The sequence below is a fragment of the Oncorhynchus nerka genome, linkage group LG13 (genome assembly GCF_034236695.1).
Source record: "Oncorhynchus nerka isolate Pitt River linkage group LG13, Oner_Uvic_2.0, whole genome shotgun sequence".
Classification (NCBI taxonomy): Eukaryota; Metazoa; Chordata; class Actinopteri; order Salmoniformes; family Salmonidae; genus Oncorhynchus; species Oncorhynchus nerka.
The window spans coordinates 95,557,942-95,565,391 of record NC_088408.1 but is presented as its reverse complement, the minus strand read 5'-3'; the positions used below and the strand labels follow the sequence as shown (position 1 = coordinate 95,565,391).

The 7,450-nt window shown below is 42.6% G+C and overlaps 1 long non-coding RNA gene across 1 annotated transcript; it reads right to left on the bottom strand.

The window, feature by feature from the left end:
* Positions 1 to 2,442: 2,442 nt before the first annotated feature.
* Positions 2,443 to 4,578, bottom strand: LOC115140353 (uncharacterized). Its single transcript, XR_010465487.1, has 2 exons — positions 3,846 to 4,578; positions 2,443 to 3,656 (listed from the first exon to the last, which is right to left on the bottom strand). It is a non-coding gene; the product is annotated as an uncharacterized LOC115140353 (long non-coding RNA).
* Positions 4,579 to 7,450: the final 2,872 nt, after the last annotated feature.

Sequence of the window (7,450 nt, the reverse complement as noted above, 5' to 3'; positions counted from 1 at the left end):
GTTGAACTCTGGGGATTTCAATAAAATAAAATGGGCCAGTGTTGACACCTAGTGGTTGTGTGGGTCATGTGCGTTGGATGTTCAGACAACAGGACATGAAGTTATCTAAAAGGGAAAAGAGAAGCACTCCATCTGGGTCATTTGATGACAAGGTATACATTGATAACATTGTGGTTCCAGGGGAGGTGCCAGATGAGTCAAAGCAAGAAATAAGATCCTAGCAGGATTAGAGTTAAGCATTTCCGGGGCTCTACTCTCACAAGAACGTGGACTGGATTAATTATAGTTATGCTAATCAACAGCGCTTTAGCAGGAATACCAGAGGTGTTATTAAAGGTTTTGTAGAACAGACTGAAGCAACCAACTGGAAGACCTGACAGAATAGAATTGCATTAGATAAAAGGGGGAAGTGGGCGTGATAATCAGGACCATGTCTTACATCCCAGGTAACACAGCCCCGGACGAATCAGTGCCCGAAGCCTCAGCTGTTTTGACCACCCTGGCTCACGAGTTGGCAGAAAACTCTGGGGTGGATACTTCCCTGACTAATTGGTTTGATAGTACGTTTGGAAAATGGAAAAATGTTATAATCACTGTGTTATGGGCTGCATCCACCTGCATGACTGTTTTAATTTTATGCGGCTGTTGTCTAATTCCCTGTGTGCGAGGCCTTGTTTCCAGGACTCTGGAGAGATCAATGACACTACAGATGGTGCGTTATGGGCCGATTCCAGGTTCTGACCTGTGGAGGACTGAAGGCATGTCTACAGAGGAAGTGGACGAATCTGGATCTGTCATTTGTGGGGAATTTATGTTTGATGAGACTAGTGTTGAGATGAAGGGGAATTAGATTGTAATTTGTTTCCATGATTAAACTGTTTTTTTAATGAAGGTCGTAACGAAAATCCGGAAAGAAGAGTTATGATTCTGATGTAGATTTAAAAACAGTTGGAGTTAAGGTTAGATTTGATTAATGATGTGTGAAGAATCTGATAAACCTTTACAATAAGGTTAATTATAAGCCTATTCATATGATAAATCTGATAAACCTCTATAAAAAGGTTAGTTAAGTTCGTTTATACTTTTATTTTTTATGGTTAAATAAAACTAGATGTAGATTTGAATGTATAATATTTGATCAAAGGGAGGATTGTTAGAGGAAATTATAGTTGAAATGATTAATTATGTATACATTATTGATTAGAACCATTTATTCTAATACTATTATGTTATGGTATGAAAAGTATGAGTTCTTGGTTAAGCTGTTACTGAAAATGTAAGCAGAACAAATTAATTGTCAGTGCCTCTTGGGGGGTTTAAGGGAGGCGATGATATAGCTTTTCAGACAAGATAAGAATGTTTGGATTATGTTCCATTAGTGGAGAAAAGTATATCTTTTAGACAGATTGGAATGTCTGGTTTATGAGGGGAGTAGAAAGCATCTCCGGACCTAAAAAAACGGGGCTATTGTGGGAAACTGATGATGTCATTTTCAGTTTATAACCTGTGGAAATCTGTGTATGTAGTTAGTACACTCTGGAATTAAACGCTCTTACCTGGCTTTTAAGACTGGTCTCGATCTACTTCATGCATAATTAATGAACTTACACCTCATTAATGAATTAGAAACGAGTGCGAATTTGGTTTTGGCTACAAAATACATAGGAATCTAGAATTCCTCTATCAATTTTCTCCATTGATAGAACTACATTATCATCAAATAGCCACAGTTGTCTACTTGACCACTGTTATAACTGTAACTTAAAGTGGGTACAGCCTCAGTGTTCACAATAAACGTCTGCGGCAGAAGTTGCACAGAATCTTCACAACTTTCAAGTTTTTGCTCAGCAGATCTGAAATTTGCACAGCACTGAAAAATTTGCACAGCACTGAAAAAAATGAGAGGGAACATTGGTGGCCAGCTATAGTGAACAGTGATTTGTCTCCTTACTTATCTTCTTCTCTGCAACCAGACAGTACACTAAAACCTTTAGAGGAGACTAACAGCAGTTCAGGCAGTCTACAGGAAGTCTGCTGATAGTGACCTTGATTTGACTCTATCACGCTGCAAGATCTGTTATGAATCATCCAATCATCCAAAAGTACAAAGAGGAGAGAAATTACTGTAGATCTGATCCGACAGATACAACTACTGTTTGGTGTTTATGATGTCATAAACAGCCAACTGGTTGATCAGAACCAATCAGAACCAATCAGAGCCTTCTATTCAGAATTCTCACAGAATTCTGACCATTGTTACATCAATATCTACATGTGGATCCACTGAAAAGACCAACAGGAAATTACAAAATGAAGCGCAGGATCCAATTTACAGACACAATTTCACCCCAATCATTGATAATTGATTTCAGTTGACTGACAGTGTTGATTTTGATCCATTACTACACAAATGTATTCTGTCATTAACTGATCAATCAAGGCTGTAAAGGAAAAAATACAACTATTATTTTTATTTTAGAGACTCTTTAAAATGAACAGCATAAGCATGTATAAAAATGCAAAGCGAACACCACAACTGTGGTACATTGAAGACAGGAGGAAATAAAGATTGTTAGTAATATTATATATAAATATATATTTTTGTTAAAGGTAGACATAAAGGCAGAATATAATCAACAGTAAAAACATATGAACAAAAAGACAAAAACAATATTTCATTGGTTATATTAACACATATTCATTAATGAAGGTTACATTGTTTATAGTCTAGAAATAAAGATGACTTTGAACAGCCTGTCAATCATCACTGTGGTCTAACAGGCTCATGTTTGCCACCCGGCTCACATTTCCACCCTGTGACATTATGAAAGCTCATACAGGGTCGTTGTTGAGGTTTATCACCCACAGTTGTTCACTCCCCCTCATATAACCCATACTAGTTGTATTGTACCAAACTACTGCTGCCACCTTAACCAGAAACACAGTTTATTGTGAGACAGATGTTTCCTTATAAACACAGGGTCACTACTCACTACAGTTAATTGTTGTGTGACTGATTTGAGTATTTCACTTGAAAGCCACAGTTTTCACAAACGGTTCACATACAGTGTATGATACTATTAATGTATATATAACATTACATATTTGATGCTAAATATATTACACCAGAGTTAGGGTTGAGAGCCTTCCTCAAGTAGAGGCATCTGGCCACTTCTTAAGTTATCGTTTCTTGAATGTGTTTGTTCTGGGAACATCGAGCAGATTATTTGAGAATGTAGCGTAGATATCTTGTCAAAATCAAGGTTGTCAAGGGTGATCACTCTATCTTCCATCTCAGGATGGGTGGTGCTGCTGCTCCTACTATCTTCCACCTCAGGAGGGATGGTGCTGCTGCTTGCCCTGTCTCCTCCCTGTGTGGCGGGGGTTGGAGGGGCTGCAGTCGAAGAGGGCGGTAGTAGTTCTCTGATTTTAAGAACTACATGCTCTTTAGCTGTTTTCTTTAACTCTTTTTCAATAACAATGTCTATCTGTTCCAAAATACTCTCCTCATAAAGCATCTTGTGATACATTTTGATTGTACTGTTCTGGTACCTTGTACATTTTCTGCATATAACAGAACAGACATCCTTCCAAGGTACTGCAGTCAGAATAGAAGTCACAACAAGCAGACCCAGAACCAGAACCAATCCAATAACCTGAAACAAAATGTGTTTTCATGTCAAAGGTAATCTAATATATTTAGACCAAACTATACTCTGGTTTCCACCCCCCTCAATATTCTGGTGTCCATAACCCCCCCCCACCCCTCAATACTCTGGTCTCCCCCCCTCAATATTCTGGGGAATCTAATAACCAATAACAAGTAAATAATGAAAGGTACTCACCATGGATTTCGTTTTGAAATGAGCTTCAAGTTGCTTTTCTAGTTCCACCTGGAATGGTGTGGTGTTGTTCCTGCAGGGAAGCATCACTCTTTTAAGGCACACGTACCAGTCCCCATCAAAAAGCACAGACACAACCCACAGCGACCCTATAGCGACCGCCTTAATGAGGATTGCGAGAAATCTTCTCCACAAAATACATCCGCATATGCGTATAATTCTCAAGACTCGTTGAAACTCTCCTTCCATCCAGAGAGTCAAGAGAAACAAGATCAGAGCTGGAAACAACATGTAGAAGATACACTGGTTATAGGTAACCTCTGGTTTAACACCGTCTTTACATGAGCATTTTAGGTGCTCATCCAACACAACTTGGTAAAGAAAAAGAACGAAGAAGGTCACGGTAAAACTGGCTGTTTTTTTCACTTGGTCGATCAGACTGTTAAATGCTGGCTTAAAGTGCTCCATGTTTTACCTTATTATAACCTATCAGTATCAGTTTCTACAGCGTCTCCTGGCTACTGTCCTGTCTACTTTCCTCTCCTCAGATGAACAGAGTGATGATGTTAGTTTCTGGTACACCTCTGTTTGTCTGGTTACACCTCTGCTAAACACGCCTCAGTTGCAGCGGCATCCTGTTGTTTTACATAGTCTGTGGTTTTGTCTGACAAGATGGTACATATAGCAATGCCAATGTTAGTGTACACCTTGCACTTTCATTTCAGAGAGACTTCTCAAAATGAACAGCATAAATATGTTCAAAACTCCGGTCTCCAACCCCCCCCCCCCTTGTTACGGTTTTCTTCCGTCGAAAGAGAGTCGGACCAAAATGCAGCGTGGTTAGTTCGATACATCTTTAATAAACGAAAAAACACGAACAAATACAAAAAACAACAAACGGAAATGTGAAAACCTATACAGCCTATCTGGTGACTACAAACACAGAGACAGGAACAATCACCCACGAAATACTCAAAGAATATGGCTGCCTAAATATGGTTCCCAATCAGAGACAACGAAAATCACCTGACTCTGATTGAGAACCGCCTCAGGCAGCCATAGACTATGCTAGACACCCCACAAAACCCCAAGACAAAAACGCACCACAAAAACCCACGTCACACCCTGGCCTGACAGATAAATGAAGACAAACATACTATACTTCGACCAGGGCGTGACACCCCTCAATACTCTGGGGACTTTTAATAATCAATAACAAGTAAATAATGAAAAGTACTCCAATGGAGTTTCGAGTAGAGTTTCCAGTTCCTCTTGGGATGGTGTGGTATCAGTGTTCCCCTGCAGGGAAGCATTGCTCTTTTACAGCATATGTACCAGTCCCCATCAATGAGCACAGATCACAGATCTGTTAGTGCTCTTGCTGACTCCATTGATGTAACTGTTTAGCTCAATAAACAATGTCTGAGATCATCAAATGAAACTAATACAGTATAGTAAGGAACCAGGAATATTATTACAATGTTTCAGTTGATAACCAGTCACATCTAGTTCATGTTGAATATTATTACAATGTTTCAGTTGATAACCAATCACATCTAGTTCATGTTGAATATTATTACAATGTTTCAGTTGATAACCAATCACATCTAGTTCATGGTGAATATTATTACAATGTTTCAGTTGATAACCAATCACATCTAGTTCATGTTGAATATTATTACAATGTTTCAGTTGATAACCAATCACATCTAGTTCATGGTGAATATTATTACAATGTTTCAGTTGATAACCAATCACATCTAGTTCATGTTGAATATTATTACAATGTTTCAGTTGATAACCAATCACATCTAGTTCATGGTGAATATTATTACAATGTTTCAGTTGATAACCAATCACATCTAGTTCATGGGGAATATTATTACTGTCACACCCTGAGGAGAGGTGCTGGGTCCCCGCTAGAGACATCCTGGAACCAGCCCTCATTGCAGACTTCTACCGCCAGCACCCCCAGGTATGCGCCCAGGTAGGACGCCAGGTGGCGCTCATAGAGGGAGTGGGGGGGGTTCAGTCACACCCTGATCTGTTCCACCTGTATTTGTGATTGTCTCCACCCCCTCCAGGTATCGCCCATCTTCCCCATATGTATTTATACCTGTGATTTCTGTTTGTCTGTTGCCAGGTCGTCTTGTCTGCTCGAGTCAACCAGCGTTTTGTGTCTGCTCCTGCTTTTTCCCAGTCTCTCTTTTCGTGTTCTCTCGGTTTTGACCCGTGCCTGTCCTGACTCTGAGCCAGCCTGCCTGACCACTCTGCCGGTCCCAGACCCTGAGCCTGCCTGCCTGACCACTCTGCCGGTCCCGGACCCTGAGCCAGCCTGCCTGACCACTCTGCCGGTCCCGGACCCTGAGCCAGCCTGCCTTACCACTCTGCCGGTCCCGGACCCTGAGCCAGCCTGCCTGACCACTCTGCCGGTCCCGGACCCTGAGCCAGCCTGCCTGACCACTCTGCCGGTCCCGGACCCTGAGCCAGCCTGCCTGACCACTCTGCCGGTCCCGGACCCTGAGCCAGCCTGCCTGACCACTCTGCCGGTCCCGGACCCTGAGCCAGCCTGCTTGACCACTCTGCCGGTCCTGGACCCTGAGCCAGCCTGCCTGACCACTCTGCCGGTCCCGGACCCTGAGCCTGCCTGCCTGACCACTCTGACAGTGCAGTTTAAAAAATACGGAGAAGAATAAGAGATAAAAGTAACAAGTAATTAAAAAATAACTATACAGCAGGGTGTCGGTACAGAGTTAATGTTCGGGGGCACCGGTTAGTTGAGGTAGTATGTACATGTAGGTAGAATGAAGTGACTATGCATAGCTGAAAACAGAGAGTGGCAGTGTTGTGGAGAGGGGAGGGGGCCAATGTGAATAGTCTGTGTAGCCATTTGACAAGATGTTCAGGAGTCTCATGGCTTGGGGGTAGAAGCTGTTTAGAATCCTCTTGGACCTAGACTTGGGGCTCCGGTACCGCTTGCCTTGTGGTAGCAGAGAGAACAGTCCATATGACTAGGGTGGCTGGAGTCTTTGACAATTTTTAGGGCCTTCCTCTGACACCGCCTGGTGTAGAGGTCCTGGATGGCAGGAAGCTTGGCCCCAGGGATGTACTGGGACATTCGCACTACCCTCTATAGTGCCTTGCGGTCGGAGGCCGAGCATTATTCATACCAGGCAGTGATGCAACCAGGTTTTGTCATGCCCTCTTCACGACTGTTATGGTGTGCTTGGACCATGTTAGTTTGTTGGTGATGTGGACACCAAGGAACTTGAAGCTGTCAACCTGCTCCACTGCTGCCCCGTCAATGAGAATGGGGGCATGCTCGGCGTCTCTCTTTCCTGTAGTCCACAATCATCTCCTTTGTCTTAGACACGTTGAGGGAGAGATTGTTGTCCTGGCACCACACAGCCAACACTCTTCCCTATAGGCTGTTTCGTTGTTGTTGGTGATCAGGCCCACCACTGTTCTGTCATCGGCAAATTTAATGATGGTGTTGGAGTCGTGCCAGGCTGTGCAGTCATGAGTGAACAGGGAGTACAGGTGGGGGCTGAGCAAGCACCACCGAGGGGTCCTTGTGTTGAGGATCAGCGTGGCAGATGTGTTGTTAC